The sequence below is a fragment of the Felis catus genome, chromosome X (genome assembly GCF_018350175.1).
Source record: "Felis catus isolate Fca126 chromosome X, F.catus_Fca126_mat1.0, whole genome shotgun sequence".
In the NCBI taxonomy this organism is placed as follows: Eukaryota; Metazoa; Chordata; class Mammalia; order Carnivora; family Felidae; genus Felis; species Felis catus.
This window is the reverse complement of record NC_058386.1, coordinates 108,547,409-108,565,838: the sequence shown is the minus strand read 5'-3', so window position 1 is coordinate 108,565,838 and position 18,430 is coordinate 108,547,409. Positions and strand designations below refer to the sequence as shown.

The 18,430-nt window shown below is 44.0% G+C and overlaps 1 long non-coding RNA gene across 1 annotated transcript; it reads left to right on the top strand.

Annotated features, from left to right (window-relative positions):
• The first annotated feature begins 4,543 nt into the window (after positions 1-4,543).
• On the top strand, positions 4,544-18,001 carry LOC123383494. Its single transcript, XR_006593248.1, has 3 exons — positions 4,544-5,516; positions 12,484-12,588; positions 17,479-18,001. It is a non-coding gene; the product is annotated as an uncharacterized LOC123383494 (long non-coding RNA).
• Positions 18,002-18,430: the final 429 nt, after the last annotated feature.

The window sequence follows — 18,430 nt, the reverse complement described above, 5'->3', positions numbered from 1 at the left end:
CCACACCAAAATAAGAAGCTTTTGCGCAGCGAAGAAACCCATCAACAAAATAAAACCACAATCAAGTGAATGGAAGAAGATACTTACAGATGATATACCTGATAAAGGGTTAACATCCAAAATATATGAAGAACTTGTAAAACTCAACACCAAAAACAACCAATTTGATTTAAAAAATGGGCAAAGGATCTGAATAGACATTTTCCCAAAGACATACAGAAGGCCAACAGACCTATGAAAAGATGCAAGGAAATGCAGATCAAAACCATGAGACGTCATCTCACATCTGTCAGGATGGCTGATATCAAATATACAAAGAATCGGAAGTGTTGGTGAGGATGTGGAGAAAAGGGAACCGCAGTGCAGTGTTGCTGGGAATGCAAATTAGTGCAACGATTGTAAAAAAACAAAACAAAACAAAACAGTATGGAGTTTCCTCAAACAAAAACAGAAATTCCACATGATGCAGTAATTCCACTACTGGATATTTACCCAGAGAAAACAAAAACACTAATTGAAAAAGATACATGGTGTTCCTGTGTGGTTCAGTTGGTTGAGCATCCAACTCTTGGTTTCAGCTCAGGTCATGATTTCACGGTTCATGAGATTGAGCCCTGTGTCAAGTTTTGCACTGGCAGCGCGGAGCCTGTTTGGGATTCTCTGCCTCTCTCTGCCTCTCTCTGCCTCTTTCTCTCTCTCTCCTCTCACACAAGAATAAGCAAATAAACTTAAAAAAAGAAAAACATACATGCGCCCCTATGTTTACTGCAGCATTATTTATAATAGCCAAGATATGGAAGCAATCCAAGTGCCCATTGTTAGATGAATGCATAAAAAGGTGTGGTGTACGTGCATGCATACACACACACACACACACACACACACGAATATTACTCAGCTGTGAAAAAGAATGAGCTCTTGCTTTTTGCGACAGCATAGATGGACCTAGAGAGTATTGTGCTAAGTGAAATAAGTCAGACAGAGAAAGACAAATGCTGTATGATTTCACTTATATGTGGAATCTAAAAAACCAAATAAGTGAACAAATACAAAAAAAACCCAAAAAGATTATTAAATACAGAGAGCAAACTGGTAGTTGCCAGAAGGGAGGTGGTTGGCAGGATGGGTGAAATAGGTGAAGGGAATCAAGACGCACAAACTTCCAGTTATAAAATAAATAAGTCAAGAAGATGAAAAGCACAACATAGGGAAGATAGTCAATGATCCTGCAACACTTAGGGTGGTGACTACACTTCTGGAGAGCACTGAGTAACGTATAGAATTGTTGAATCACTATGCTGTACTAGTAATATACTAATATAACTAATATTGCATTATATGTAGTGTAATTACTAATGTAACATTGTATGCCAATTATACTTCAATAATAATTTTTTAAATAAATCCCATACCCATTAGCTATCACCCTGCTATCCCCCCCATTCCCCGCCCCCAGCCCTAAGCAACCACTAATCTACCTGCTGTCTTCATAGATTTTCCTCTTCCTGTCTTTCATATGAAAGGAATCATATAATATTTGGACTTCTGTGACTGGCTCCTTGCACTGAGCAGCATGTTTTCACAGTTCAGCCAAATTGTAGCGTGTGTCTGTCCTTCATTCCGTTTTTTATGGCCAAATAATATTTCGTTGTATGAATATACCAGTTTGTTTACCTCTTCATCCATCGATAGACATCTGGCTGGTTTCCACCTTTTGGCTATTATGAATAATACAGCTATAAACCATTCATGTACAAGTGTTTGTGTGGATATATGTTTTCACTTCTCTTGCCTATGTGTCCAAGAGGGGAATTGCTGGGTCATATGGTAACTCTGTGTTTGATCATTTAAGGACCTGCTAGACTATTTTACTTGGGGAGTTTTTAGAATACATTAATGCCCTGCCCACTCCACCCATCCCTCACCTTCTGACCAAATGAATCATACTCTCTGGGGTTGGGTCCTGGTTGGTTCCAATAATCCCCTCCCTCAGGAGGTTCCAGCGTGCACCCTGCATTGAGCCCCACTGTACTACGCCACAATCTCAATGATATTTGATATATGGACTATTTAGGATTATCTGTTTTTGAAGAATTATCAACCACAAGGATTCAACAAGAAGCCAATGCTTCAACATTTATTCATTAGCCAAGCCAACCACCCTAGTGACTCATGATTCTGAGAAATGGTTTGACTAGAACTTTCAATACTTGTAGCTCTGTTTTCTGTCACCAAGGCTGATCATCAGAGCAGGAAGACCGGCAAGCAAATATCGGGCTGAATTTTCACTGTGCGGAGAAAGTATTGCTTCCAATGCTTGTCGCAGTGCCTAGAACGACACCATGAAAAATTCCTTCACTGGGGTCTGGAAAAATTAGGGGTCTTCAAGAGTTCTTAAGAAACTGCAAACCTCCCTGGTGGAAGGGAAGTTGACAGGGAGGGAGAGAGCCAGGGGGAGACATGACTTCTTTGGGGCAAGAGGCAAAGGGAGGGGAAATTAGCAGGAATGGTTAGTTGTCTTCTCTCAGCCCCTTTCTGCCCTCAGGCTGTTCCACGTTCCCACATTTCTGAAGAGCGAGATACTTTCTGACTGCCGGCAGGGGACCCTGGGGCAGTGATGGTGTGTGGGGGTGGAAATGGGTGATGGGGGCCAAGAAAGACATCCTGGATTTCATCATCCACCCAAGGAGAGCCCCTCCCTATTTGGCTTAGCTCAGTGCCTAGAGATTTAGAGCTGCAGCTTTTCAAAATATCTCCAGGAGCTTGTTTACAGCAAAACACACTGAATCAATTGCTAATTATGAATTCTCTGTCCACTTCATATTGCTTCCAGGAGTTTGCCCTGGTGACCCTTCCTCTCAATTTGTTTCAAAGGAGGAAATGCCATACTTTTGAAAATTTAGCTATTTCTCATTTTCAACATGAGGTTTGTAGTTTAGATACGTACAAAATGCATTTAAATATGTTGGTTACCATTTTGACCCTTAAAAAACTTTGAGAGATATTATTATCTCTATTTACAGATGAGTAAACTGAGGCTTAGAGATGGTTAGGTGGTTTACAGCATAGTGATTCAACAATTCTATACATTACTCAGTGCTCTCCAGAGGTGTAGTCACCACCATAAGTGTTGCAGGATCATTGACTATCTTCCCTATGTTGTGCTTTTCATCTCCTTGACTTATTTATTTTAGGCAGAGATGGAACTAGACCTTGGGCCTCCTGATTTCATGCTCTTTCTGTTCTACCCTGCCTAGATGAATATCTAATGTGCCTTGAGAAGCATCTATAAATGAAAGAATCAACCCCAAATATCGTTTTGTGAGTATTTTTGCCCTCAAACTTCTCCTACCCCTGAACTTTTAATGGGAGTGAAGTGTGAAAAGCATCACTTAAGTGGCATTAAGGAACCAGCTGAGCTCTCACAACATGAATTATTATTATCAGATTCATTATTGCTATTTGTTTTTCATATTTGTGAATATCATTTAATGCCATCATTCCCAAAGTTCTTTTTTTTGTTAATTTTTTAATGTTTCTTTATTTTTGAAAGGGAGAGAGAGACAGAGCATGAGCAGGGGAGGGGCAGAGAGAGAGGGAGACACAGATCTGAAGTAGGCTCCAGGCTCTGAGCTGTCAGCACAGAGCCCAATGTGGGGCTTGAACTCACGAACCACAAGATCATGACCTGAGGAGAAGTCGGATGCTTAACCGACTGAGCCACCTAGGCGCACCTCCTAAAGTTCTTTTTAAGTTTATTTATTTATTTTGAGAGAGAGCCAGAGAGAGAGAGAGAGAGAGAGAGAGAGAGTGCACGCACAAGCAGGGGAAGGGCAGGAGAGACAGAGAGAGAGAGACAGAGAGACAGAGAGAGAGATTCCCATGCAGGCTCCGTGCTGTCAGCATGGAGCTTGACTCAGGCCTCAATCCCATGAACCGTGAGATCATGACGGGAGCCAAAACCAAGAGTCAGACATGTTTAACCAACTGAGCCACCCAGGTGCTACCCTAAACTTTTTTTTTTAAGGTGTCGAATTCTTTTGGAAGTGTAAACGCAATGGGCTCTCTATCTAGATAAATGCACAGACATACATATATACATATATGGAAAATTTTGATATAGGCCAGAGGATTCTTGAAGCCCATCTGTGGAATGCAGGTTATGAACCCATGTAGGAAAGAGGAACAGAGAAAGAAAAACCACCTTCTGTATTCCCTCCAGAGCAGAAAGCGACCATCATTTCTCACCTCGATTACTGCAATAGACTCCCAACCAGTCTCCTTGCCTCCATCCACACACCCCCTGCCCCCACGTCCATGGTCTATTCTCGACACAGCTGCTCTTCCGGTTCTTGCAAAATAGAAGCCAGAGCTCGCCACTCTCCTCCAAACTCCCCAATGACTATTCAGAATGAACTAAAATCCAGAGACTTATTGTTGGCCTACAAAGCCTTAAGGGTCCTGGCTTCCTATGAGTTGCTGCCCTATTTCCCCCTGCCTCTCCTTGCTCTGTTCCAACATGGTAGCCTTGTTCTTTCTCACTTCTGCCTCATGGCTTTTATGCTTGCTCTTCCCTCTGGTGGAAATGCCTGCCTCCCATATAAGCATGGCTTAGTCCTGCACTTACTTCAATAAAGGAAGCAAAATACCTTCTTATCAGTGAGGCCTATCCTGCTTGCCCTACTTAAGTTGTAACCACGTACCACCTGCTCATTTCCCCGGCTCCACACTCACCCTATCTCCTTCCCTGCTTTATTTTTCTCCCTAGTGCTTAAAACCAAGTGATATCCTATACAATTCACTCGTTTCGTTTTATGTTTCAGATAACTGGATTCCCAGTGCCCAGAACCATGGCCACACTTAAGAAATCCCAGGTCAGTGTATGTGGGATGAGTAGCTGAAAAGGCCGTATGTGATCGGGCCTCGCCTACCTCTTCAGTCTTCACTTCTCTGCTCCCCCTTCGTGCGCCACAGACTGCATTTCTGTCATCAGAGTGCTTAGCATTTATTTCCCTTTCGCTTGCCTGGGTTCTTAACTACACCGTAAACTCCATGGCGTGGGGCTCTCACTAGCCAAAGTATCTTCCACGTCCAGCACAGTGCCTGGCACCAGGGTTGGGGCCCCATAAGTGCTTTTTTGAATGAATGAAAGTGTTTGTGGGAGTTCAGAAGGTCCTAAGTAAAGAGGAAGATCACATGTGGTTGGATGGATTGATAAGAAAATGCCTCGTGAAGAGGTGCCATCTAAGTGAACCCTTTAAAAAGGTGGAGGGTGAGAGGTGACAGTGCCTTTAGGCTCTGAGGATAACAGAGTGGGAAGAGTTGTTAAGTGGGTAGAACTCTACTTCTCTTTCCTTCCTTTTGCCTCCCTTCCTAAGCAATTCAGTTCCCATGCCATTAAAACGGATGGAGCGAGGTGTGTCGAGGCGGCTTAGAGTGAGGAGGCAGAGCCAGAGAACGGCAAGAAGACTGTCCCTGCGGAGCCCCGCATCTGTGCAGTCAGACGCCAAGCAGAGGTAGAGTGTCAGTCTGTCTGAGCAGGGTGGGCGGGGTCCAGGCAGGGGAAGGACGCGGCGTGAGGCGTCTGGGCCCAGACGGAGGGCGTCCATCCGTGAGCTGGGCACCTGCCATGGGATGCTGGATGCAAATGGGTGCCAAGGAAATCTATGAAGGGGGAAAACCCAGTGTCAGGGCCAAAGCAGGGTAAGAGCGGGCATCCACATGGAGGGAAGGCTTGGCATGGGGTGTCGGAGCCCAAACGGTGAGGACGTCATCCATTCCTGGTGTGGGGTGTTGGCATCCATGCAGGGCGAGGAAGGGGTCCACGAGATAGCAAGACAAAGGGGTAAGGAGTGACTTCGTGGTGGAAAAGCCTTGGCAGAAACACCTTCACCAAGTGATCAAGGTGAACATGACCAATAAGAGAAGACATTGAAATCATGTGTCCCCTTGTGTGATAACTGTGACCCAAATGCATAAATGGAAGCTAAGTATGAGGAAACATTAGACAAACTCGGATGGGGGGACATCCACACAACTGGCCTGTCATATTCAAGTGTATCAGGTTTTCAGATTTACTGAACTTGGAAAATGATTGTGACAAATATGATAGACAAGAGGTTCATAGCTTTAATGTATTCAGATCTCATACAAATAGAGAACACAAACTTAAAACTTAATTGCCTTAAAAGGCAAATGCTTTGTATCATTTGAGGGACTTCGTTTCTCCAACCTATCGGGCTGGCAAAGGTTCCTTCATGGAACCTGTGCTCTCCCTTCAGTGTACTCTTTCCTTCACTACTGGTAGTAAGGAAATCTTTGTATGTCTTTCTTTGTATTTAATATCTGTCTCCCACACTGACTGTAAGCTCAAAGGCAGTGATTTTGTGTGTGTGTGTGTGTGTGTGTGTGTGTGTGTGTGTTGTACATTCCTGTGTTCTTGGTATTTAGTAGAGTGCTTTGTGTATAGTTCTCAGACAGTAAATATTGGTTGCTGGAATCAATGCTGAGACAGACAGAGAAAGAGAGAGAGAGAGAGAGAGGGAGGGAGGGAGGGAGGGAGGAAGGGAGAGGAAGAGGGACAAGAGAGAGGGGAGCCATCTTATAAGTTAGAGAAAGAGGCCCCTTGCAGATTAAATACCATGGGCCAGCCACAAGGCAGCCCAAAAGCCAAGGGGGATAACAGTCCCATTGGCCCATCTGCTTTTGAGTCGGGCCCTGAGACAAAGGTAGGTCTAGCTGTTGTGCGGAACTGGGGAAAACTGGAAGCCCGTGGCAGAAACCTTCACAATGCTGGCACCCAGGGCGTGGAGAAACTGTCAGTCTGCCAACAGGAGATCCAGCCTGAGAAGTTGGCAGCCTCAAAGCCTCACCTGGAGCTGACACACATCCGGAAGGGTCCACCACAGACGTTGTCTTTGCCCTGCAGCCTCTGGCAGGGAGCCAGGGTCACTGTGCTGTAGTGCTCCAGGGCCCAGATGCGAAGGGAGCGATTGCCCAACAGAATGTCCGCTGGAACTTCCCGCAGGGCTCAGCTGTCACATAGGTCACCTTTCTGATCTCATCTTCGGACAGCGGATCTGGCCCTGAGCTTTTTCTAAGTAGTCAGGGATGGAGAAGGGGAAGCCTTCCAGGCAGAGAGAGAGAGAGAAGTTTAGGTAAAGGCATAAAAAATAATACACGTTGGGATTCTATAAGTAGTTTGATATGACTGAAGCTTTGGGAAGGAGGTATAGAAATCAAAAGATGAGGTTCAGAGTGCAAAAGGCCACCTCTTGAATGCCTCGCTAAGGAAACGACAGCAGAGTTTCGTGCTGTGGCGTTTTCACTCTGAATGTCAAGGGGAGAATGGTTCAGAGTGAGAGACAAACCACGCAAGAGGCTATGAAAATAGTCCAGACAAAGCATAATAAAGGCTGAAACTAGGGTGAAGGTATTGAGCCCAAAGAGAGAAAGGGTCAATTAAGAGAAGCAGAACTTGTAGATTTGCTGTAAGGAGTGTCAGAGGGGGCCAAATTGAGGCTGGTGGTACCTTCACTGAGGTGGGCAATACAAGGTGTGAGTGAGGTTTGGTCGGGCATGTCGATTTGAGGGTGCCTGTAAATTATCCTAGTAGAGGTGTCCAGTCAGTGATTGGAAACACAGGTCTGAAGCTCAGAAAACAAGCTGGGGCAGGAGATATAGATTTGGTAATCATTAATGTAAAACTGGAACAGTGATAATAAATGGGATTAGCCACAGAGGGTGTAGCACAAGGACAAAGTCAAGGAGAGAGCCTGGTCTGAGGAAGAGGAGAGAGCCAAGGCGACTGTGAGGAGTGATCACTGAAGTTGGAGAAAACAGCAGCGATTACATCTCTTAAGTCATGAGAGCAGATTTTTCAGAACTGGGGAGTGGTCAATAGTGTCAAAAGGCACTGTGAATTCAAGAGGGGTGAAGGCTAAAAACAAATCGATTGAATGCAGTAATTAGGAGGCTATTGGCAATCTTTCTTGGGTTGTTCCAGGGCAGGTATGAGGGCAGAAGACTGCTTGTGAAGGACATGTCTATGTCTTAAGATATTCCTTCATAACTATGTAAAACCTTCAGAGTTCCGTGGGCAAATAAATCTTTATTTCAAAAATATACTTTCAGTTTTTTTTTAAGTTTATTTATTTTTGAGAGAGAGAGAGAGAGAGAGAGAGAGAGAGAGAGAGAGAGAGAGAGCGTATCAGCCAGGAATGGACAAAGAGAGAGGGAGACACAGAATCTGAAGCAGGCTCGAGGCTCTGAGCTGTCAGTACAGAGCCCAACACAGGGCTCAAACTCACGAACCATGAGATCATGACCTGTGCCCAAGTCAGACACTTAACCGACTGAGCCACCCAGGTGCCCCATACTTTCAGTTTTAAAAATAAGTGTACAAATGTGTTCCCAGTGGGAAAAAGGATGGTCCTGTCTGGGTCACAGAAGGTCAACTTTCTCATGGCAGCGTGAGGGGTGGCCTAGAACCTTAGAGGTCATGGCTTGATGTTTGGCTCTGATTCATGAAGGTGTTATGGTGCATTGGGAGCACTGTCTGTGGATGACTGTGTCAGTGTATGGATGGACATTGTAGAGAATTGGCCCACCATGCGTGATGACAATATGGTCTTTGGTAAGTTCAAATTGGGACACTGGGGGAAAAATATTGGTCAAAGCCAGAGTAATGGTGACAAGTATCACCGTAATCAGTGAGAGCCACCATGAGATCAGAAGCTGAAAGAACCAGAAACAAGTGGAGAAGAATGTCTAGGGTAGGACATTCAGAACAAAGGCTGTAAATAATTTAGAGAGTTAGAGGCCTGTTTCGGATGGTGCTACCTATGTGGTGTGACCTGTCAGTCTCTATGGCCTGAAGGAGCTGTATAGTCCTGCCCAGGGAAGCTGAGAAGAAGAGCCTCTTCAGAGCTCCTGGCCTAGGCGGAATCTCTGAATGAATGTTCAGCCTCATGTCTGAGGAAGCATGACTGGACATGATAGTGACAGTTGAGTTTTTGGTCTATCTAGAGTCTAGGGCTATTCTAAGTAAAAGGTGTCATTTCCGAAGGAGGCTTTGCTTCAGGCCAAAGGCCAAAACCTGTTCACAACTTGACCTCATGATTCTGTTAGTGTTATGAGTTAAACTGTGTTTCCCATAAAGATATATTGAAGTCCTACCCCCGGTATCTCAGAATGTGGCCCTATTTGGAAATAGGGTTGTTGCTCATGTAATCAACTTAAGATGAGGTCATAGGAGTAGGGTAGGCCCTTAGTCCAATATGACTAGTGTCCTTTTAAGAGGAGAAGAGCCTGCCATGAGATGACAGAGGCAGAGTTCAGATGATGCAGCTTTATTTCAAGGACACCAAGGATTGGTGGCCACCACCAGAAGCTAGGAAGAGTCAAAGAAGGATTCTACCCAGAGACTCAGGGGAGGATAAGCCACGCTGACACATTGATTTCAGATTGCTGGCCTCCAGAACTAAGAGAGAATCAATTTCTGTTGTTTTAAGCCACACAGTTTGTGGTAATTTGTCAGGGCAGCCCTCAGAAACAAATACAGTTAGCAAGTGTGAAAGAATCCCATTGCTCCAGGGACAAGCTTCCAGTCAAGACAATAAACCCTCATAAGAGGGGTTGCTATAAAGAGCCCATTCAGACCCACACCTCTGACTACTTGATAGAAGAATTGACAAGCTGTGAAGAAAGATGAAAGTCTGGGTGCCATTCCAAGAATTTTAGATGGTCTTGGCCCTTGGAGAGACTGAAGCTACCTCATAATTCCTAAAGGTTGAACTGAAAATCAAAATTTGTGTCCTTGTGGTAGGTAGTTTTTCACAAATCAAATCCAGACTTTTGGTCGAGGTAGTATCCTTGTAGAGATAATAAATAGCAACAACCACAAAATATGTAAAGGGGAAGTAAATTTTTGGGAGGGGTGAATGGCCTTTTCATTTGCCTTTCTTTTTACATTAATAGACTTAGATTAATGTAAGTTAATTAATGTAATTAATTAACTTACATTAATAGATTGATACTTTTAGGTTTATAGAAAAATTGAACAGAAAGTACAGAGTTCCCATGTACTCACTCTCTCCGCTACCCGCCCCCCCAGCTTTCCCTATTATTAATGGCTTATGTTAGTATGTTGCATTTGTTACCAATGATGAACCAAGAGCACTATATTATTAACCGAAGTCTACAGTTTATATTAGGGTTCACTATGTGTTGCACAATCTTATAGGTTTTAAGAAATGGGTAATGTCATATGTCCACCATTATGGTATCATAAGAAATAATTTCACCGCCCCAAAAATCCCCTGTGCTCCACCTATTTATCCCTCTCCCCCCCAGAACCCTGGCAACAGATGCCATTTTTATTGTTTCTGTAGTCTTTCCTTTTCCAGAATATCATATGGCTGGAATCATACAGTATGAAGCCTTTCCAAATTGGCTTCTTTCATGTAGCAATATGTTTAAGTTTCCTCCACGCCTTTTTGTAGCTTAATAGCTCATTTCTAATTTGTGCTGAATAATATTCTATTGTTTGAATGTGCCACAGTGTGTTTATCCATTCACCTATCAAAGGATATCTTGGTTACTTCCCAGTTTGGATAGTTATAAATACAGCTGCTGTAAACATTTGTGTGTAGGCTTTTGTGCGGATGGAGCTTTTCGACTCGTCGAGGTAAATACCACGGCATGCAATTGCTGGACAGTATGGTAAAAGTATGTTTTGTTTGAAAAAAAAAAATACAGACTATCTTCCAAAGTGGCTTGTACAATTCTGCATTCCTATCAGCAGTGAATGAGAGTTCCTGTTGCTCCACATCCTCAGCAGCATTTGGTGCTGTCAGTGTTTTGAATATTAGCTACTGTAATAGGTGTGTAGGGGTATCTCATTATTGTTTTAGGAAATCAACTTTTCAGGAAAACATAATTTAAGATTAAAGCTAGAGGGGCGCCTGAGTGGCTCAGTTGGTTAAGCATCCAACTGTTGATTTTGGTTCAGGTCATGATCTCAGGGTTGTGAGATCGAGCCCCAAGTTGGGCTCTGTGCTGGGCATGGGGAGCCGGCTTATGATAATCTGTCTCTCTCTGCCCCTCTCCCTCGCTCTCTGTCTCTCTCTCTCGAGACTAAATCTAGAAATTGACACCTCTAAGATTCTAGAACTTTTTAAGTTATTTATTTATTTATTTTTAAGAATGAGAGAGAAATAGAGAGCCAGTGGGGTAGGGGCAGAGAGAGAGGGTGACAGACTCCCAAGCACGCTCCACACAGAGCCCAACGTGGGGCTCAAACCCACAAACCGGGAGATCATGACCTGAGCCGAAATCAAGAGTCAGTCGCTCAACTGACTGAACCTCCCAGGCGCCCAAACACCTCTAAGATTCTAAAGGAGATTTCTACGGTCTAAGTCATTCTTGCATAAATATGTGAAACTTTCGGCATTCCATGGGTAAATGCAGCTTTATTTCAAATATAAACCTTCAGTTTGAGACTAAGTACAGTAATATGCTCCCAGTGGGGACAGGATGGTTCCTGAAATGTTGTGGAGCCTGTGGGTATTTCAGAGGTCAGGTGATTACTCTGACACATCTTTGCTAACTCTGGGACTAGCACTTATCTTGAGCCACCCACTCCGCAGATCCTCCCACAACTCCAAGATGGCATCCTCTCCAGTCTCCTCTTTGCCTGTCTTTGTTTAGTAAAATCTGTCTCCATCTCTCTCTTTTTATCAAAGGACACAAAGGTCTTGTGTGTCCTTTCTCTCACTCCGTGACCCCCTACTCCCATACCACATTTCACTTACTTCCCCTCATCTGAACCTTGAAAACATTATGCTGGATGAAATAACCTAGACACAAAAGGCCCCATAATATGTGATGCCATTTATATGAAATATCTAGCATGGGCGAATTTACAGAGATGGAAAGCAGATTAGAGGTTAACAAGGCTGACGTGAGGGGCCAACAGGATGTTATTGTTTAATGGGTACAGAGGTTCTGTTTGGGGTCACTTAAGGTATGCTTTTTGTTGTTTTTTAACTTATTGGATAGAAGTTTTATGTTTACCCTTCTAAATTATAAAAGAAAATCAGGTGAGTGGAAATCTTCTGAATTAAAAAAAGAATTACATTGCTCTTTGTGTGTGGCCCTTATTTCACCCTGTGAGAGCACACACGGCCTTTTATCAGGGTCTGCTGGGCCTTGAGGTCTGATTCTTTCTTTGCAATTTCTCTTTTATATGTACACATAATTTATTGTCAAATTAGCTAACACACAGCGTGTACAGTGCGTTCTTGGTTTTGGGGGTAGATTCCCATGGTTCAACGCTTACATACAACACCCAGTGCTCATCCCAACAAGTGCCCTCCTCAATGCCCACCACCCATTTCACCCCTCCCCCACGCCCCCATCAACCCTCAGTCTGCTCTCTACAAGAAACATATGTAAAGAACAAAGCTCTTGTCTGTTGTCTAGGTCCTTCACCATGAACTAGATGGAAGTGTTTTCTGGAAACCCACAGACGTTTCCATCCTTGACTGCCTCACTGATATCTGAGGATGGATCTGAGTAAGCCTTGTGGTAAGTTGTAGTGAGTGAGCTGGGCCCACTTTCTAGTTTTCAAGGATGCTAGGGCTCCAAAAATTCTGTCTGACTATAATGTTTTCTGGTCCCAAATTAGTAATTGGAACATGTTTCTCTATAGGTGTCCCCACAGGGGATATTGTATCACCACGGAAAAGACTGACAATTCATTCCCTGATATGAGACCTTGAATCTTTGGAAATATTTCCTACATTGTTAAATGGGATTGCAGATAGTTTTTCAAGTCCTGTTCACACGGGTTCCTAGAGAGTCAAGGAAAGGCTATTCCCTTGGTTAGTAAAAGCCCAGGGCAGAAGCAGTTAGGTTTTCCTCTGTGGACGTAGACTTTGTTCTTTTCGTTTTTAAAGTTTATTTATTAATTTTTTTTTTAAGACAGAGAGTGAGAGAGCATGCAATTGTGAGTGGGGGGTGGTGGAGCGAGAGAGGGATGGAGAGAATCCCAAGCAGTCTCCACGCTCAGCGTGCAGCCCAATGCAGGGCTCAATCTCACGAACTGTGAGATCACGGCCTGAGCCAAAATCAAGAGTTGGATGCTTATCTGAGTGAATCACCCAGGTGCCCCCAGATTTTGTTCTTAATACCACTCAGTTGGGGATTAGATGAAGGTTCTAAGGGTGCTTCCGGTTCTGACAGCCCATGCTTTTCTTAAAAGTGAGCCTATCTGCTGCCCACCTTCACTCACATCAAAGACCTAATGCATAGTCTACAGCCTGCACATTATCTACAGCCCCTGACATTATCCATCTTCCTTCTCCTTCTCCAAACTCGCTCTTATTTTGGCAACTTCATGACATTGGCCTAGTTTCTTCTCTCTTCATACTTGCAAATTCTGAAATCTTATCCTTCCAAGGGCTTCTGTTAATTGCTTCCATGACGAAGACTTTTGAATCTGTAGCTGAAGTCCAGCCCTCTCTCCTGGGCTGTAGATGCTTGTCACTTACTTCCTGATACACATGTTCATACAGGTATCCCAAAGGTGCCTCAAACTCAACATGCTTCAAACGGACCTCACCATCTTCCTTTTGTGCCCCCCCCAACCTCTTCTTTTTGTGTGTGCTCTAATCGATGAATGGTTCTATTTTCTTCCACTCAATTTTATTTGAAATCTCAGCATTATCTTTCACCCACATCTTCCATTCCACAATCAATAGTAAATTTCAGGAGATTCCCTCTCTCCATTGCCCTTGGACGTGTTTCCTTCTCTGCACCCCCACGATTCCTGCTTGATCCAGGCTCATGTTACCATTTGCTTTGACTATTACAATAGCCTCACTGTATTTCTGCTTCCTCTATTCCAAATTCCATATTTTTGCTGCTCTAGTCTTCAGATCCCATCCCTCCTCTGCTCAAAAGTTGCAACACTATTGCTGTAGTGGCATTCAGAATACATTACTGCTCTGCACAAAAGCCTATAGTTATTCCCCTTTGGCCAGCAAATTAAACACAGACTCTTTGCTCCAACTGATCTAAAGCCTTCCCCAAAGTATCCCATCTTTCCATGACAGCCTCACCTTCCACTGCTCCCCAACTTGGACCTTAAGTGACAAACAAAACAACTGATTCTGCTCGTTTCAGTCTCCATGCTTTTGCCCTTACTCTTCTTTCTATCCAAAATTCCTTTCCTACAACACATCTACCCCAACAAAATTCGTCCCATGTTTTAAACCCATTTCAATCATCTACTTGTCCATCGAGTTTTTCCTGATCCCTTCACCATATGTGTCCTTTGCTCCTTTAGACTCCTTGGGTCTTTGTTTGTATAGAAAGTATTGTATTTGTGGTTGAGACCATGACTTATTGCATGATATCAGGCATCCTCTCATTCCTTAACAGTAAAACAGCAGTTTTAAGCTGGGCACATGGCCATCTGAAATAAAGGCTACATTTCCTAGCGTCCCTTGCAGATAGATTTGGCCCATTTGGTCAATGAGATACAGGCAAAAGTGACCATGAGACTTCTGGGAGGTGTCGTTAAAGGTAAAAAGATTAAAGGGCGTGCCATTCTTCTTTTCTTCTCTTTCTTACTGCTCAGAACAGGAAATGGTGTCTGGAGCTCTGTCATCTTGGACCATAAGATAACTCTGAGAAGTTGAGGATGGTTTGTCTTTGTGACAAGAAGGAACTTGGACTCCGGCTTCTAGGGTTTTGGTTACCATCTCTATGATGATGACTTTCCATTCGGTATAACTAGCCCAGACATCTGCCTTGCATGCCAGTCTTTTATTTCTTGCTTCCTGATTTACATTTCCATCCACAGCCCCTGTCTCCATGAAACACCATGCCCCAGTCCTGGACTGATGACCTTGGGATTTATTGAACAAGAAAGAGAAATAAGTTTCTGTTATTTGAGGATTTTTCTCTTGCTCACAACTAAATTTAATCCCAATAAATACAGTTATTCAGCCTTTCTCTGCCTCATCTTAAAGATAAGGCCTTCCTACATCTCTGTTGGATTTTGAGAAATGTATTTTTCTTTTTTTTTTTTTTTAATTTTTTTTTTCAACGTTTTTATTTATTTTTCGGACAGAGAGAGACAGAGCATGAATGGGGGAGGGGCACAGAGAGAGGGAGACACAGAATTGGAAACAGGCTCCAGGCTCTGAGCCATTAGCCCAGAGCCTGACGCGGGGCTCGAACTCCCGGAATGGGAGATCGTGACCTGGCTGAAGTCGGACGCTCAACCGACTGCGCCACCCAGGCGCCCCTTGAAATGTATTTTTCAATGTGTGGTATAAAGTGCACTGAGCCCAAAGGGTTCTCTTGCAAGCTTGGCAGAGGACAATTCTACTTGGATGGACCCCTCTAAACAGAGATTGGAACAAACGTGTGCTTACTTCCATATGGCTTCCAGTTTCAAACGCAAAAGGCCATTTCTGAGGTCTGCCAAGAGCAGTGCTTTTTGATCATAACTTGGGAGTATGTTAAGGTGGAGCATTTCATTTCACTCATTTCCATTCATGTATTAGTCTCAGGGACAGACACTAGAGTGTAACAGTAAAGAATGTGGACTCTGCAGCCTTATTATTTGAGTTTAAATGCCAGCTCTATAACATCCCAGCCACCGGACCTTAGGCAAGCTATTTAACTTCTGAATCCTTCAATTTCCTCACCTCTCAAATAGTGGTAATAACAGGGAGCACCTCATAAGATTGTTGCGAGGAATAATTGAATCAATATACGCACAGCACACACATGAGCACATAGAACGGTGTCTGCAGCATGTAAGTGCTTGTTATTAGCAAATGTTATGATTATAAACTTTAGTACCTAGTAGGGGTAGAACGGTGAACAAAACGCATACTTCCCCTGTCCTCAAGGGTCATACAGTCCAGTATGGAAGACAGACATTACACCGTATTTAAATAATTTTTAACTGAGAGTTGTGGTTACTGCTACAGAGGGTCTTATGAGCATTTAGGAGGGAAATCTACTGTGGTCCAGCTAATCAGGCAAGACATCCCTGCCGCAGCAGTGACATTTAAGCAGTGGCGTGGAGAATGGGTGAACTGACCTGGGAAGAGAACTAAGAAAGAGGAGGAGTGTGGGAGGACCCAGGATGCTGCGGTGGTCTCTGGTAGAACTAGAGTGCTCAGCCTGGACAACATTCCTAGCGGGAATCGAGGCGGCCTACAGGGAAAGTGTAGGAAAGAACACTGCACGTGTTCCACAACTGAGAGAGAACGGTCTGGAGGGCTAGGGGAAACAGTACTGGTCGCTTGCGATTTGGAAACGAATCCTCTAATCCTTGAGGGAAACTGCAAAGCAGAGGGGCACAGGCCGAGGGCCGGGGGAGAGGTGACTGTGGGGTGCTACGTTCTGTCAAGGTAGATTAAAGCATCCAAGATGAGGTTCTGCAAGGAAAAGTCAAGGCAGGGAATAGTACAAAAGTGGCCAAAAGGCCTTTGCAGCCGAAGTTTAAAAGAAGGTCCTCGAACACTTGAGAAATCATATTTACTGTACATATGTGAAGGGTTGAGTCAAGAGACCTCAAATGCTCGAATGTATTCCTGGCATGCACAACCTTAAATTAGAGGGGCTAAATAAAGCTGTGGCCTGCCCTTTCTGAAAGTTTGCCAACCGCTGATATAGATCATGTGGGACATGGGGCCTCATCTGGGCTGATCTTAGGACAGTATGTTGGAACTTGCTTTCTTGCCGAAATGTCTGACATCAGCCTTGATTTTTAGTCATGTATCTCTTTCTCCAAGACATAAAGTCCTGGGGGCCTTGGAGTGGGGGCGGGGGCAAGCTTATTCCCCAGTAAGCTAAAGAGTTCCTTGTCTGTCTAGAGGAGGAATGATTGATTTCTGGCCCCAAGCAGCCTGCCCTAAGTTGTTTTTTCCCTCTGCGTAGACCCATCGTCTTCATAGTTTTTAGAGATGCCCTTTGACTTTGGAGCAACATGTGAAGCGTTCTTTTAGTTTGGCATTGGTAAACACTTCAGACCTCCCAGGCTGCTCCAAGTCACGCTCCACATCACCTTGTTTGGAAACATCACCATCTGGTGGATTTCACTGTATCTGCTCTCAAAGACCTGGCTGTGTTCTGCCAGTTGAGGGCATCCATTTCGTGCTGAATATTTCAGCTGTACACTGACTCTGGGATTGGGGTTTGAGGAAGCCAGAGTTGAGGGGCAAATAAGGAAGAATGTAGTATGCTTCATGCTTCTAAGCTGAAACCTTGGCACACAGTCAGTGGGATACATACTGCTTGCTTGGCTTTTCTCAGCAGCACAATATGCCCCCATGTCCCTTCTCTTGAAGAGTTTCATTGCGCTTCCGTGAACCTGGATTGCCTTTGCAGGGATCACAGGAAATTTTCAAGGCGTGGAAGGGAACTAATTAATGGCTGTCCTTTCCTCCATAGCTGATTGAAATCCAATCCCTGGAACCTGACAGGAGGCAAGATGACCTTCCTTCAAACACAGGCATGGTCAATCCTAGGGACCTCGGGCCAAATGACCCCCAGCGACGTGCAGCTGAGACACATGCTGTGGCATCAACACCGCTCTTCCTGTTTCTTAGCCAAAGCTTTAGTGAAGTCTCTTCAACACCATCTTTCATTAGCAGTGTTGGGAGCAGAAACACAGGAGCATTCGGTCTTAAAGGAGAGTGTCTACTCAAGTGAGACATGTCTGGGATTTGCAGTTAAACACCGAGAATCAAATCCCAGCTCTTCCACATCTGGGCTGTGTAGATGAAACACAGACACATCTCTAAGCACACGCTGTTACCGCTGCTTCCTGGCAGCAAGTAACTCAATCTCTCCGAGCTTTAGTTTCCTTATCTGCTAAATGCGGTAATCATAGCAGCTACTTTACTCAGTTGCAATGAAAATGAAATGACAGAGCAATGTTGCTGTAATTACCCCTCACTTGGTAATTTTAAAATACAACATGATAATTTATTTGAGGTTTTGTTGCAGTTCTGACAATAAAAGTGTTCAAATCTTTTACTTGCTGAGACAAAAGCCTTTACTCAGAACTGATTCAGACTTGGAATGACGTTCTCTGAAAAACAAGCACCCCTTTTGCTTCCAAAAAAAGGAGTTTCTAAAGATCTAAAGGACTGTGTTTAAATGATAGACCTACTTTAGCTTCAATTATCTGACTCGTTTAGAGTGGTCTTTCTCAAACTTCACTTTTGTCTAGGCAGCAAGGTCCTTTTTTCAATTGAACTCTCACTCGGAACCCCAACGTATTAAATAAATGAAAGCAAAGATGCAGGGGTTGGAGCTGGGGCTGGAGGCAGGGGGATAGGAAAGCAAGATTCTGTTTGGCTCCCGCTGGAATACACGCTCTACAATCGCAGATGTTTTG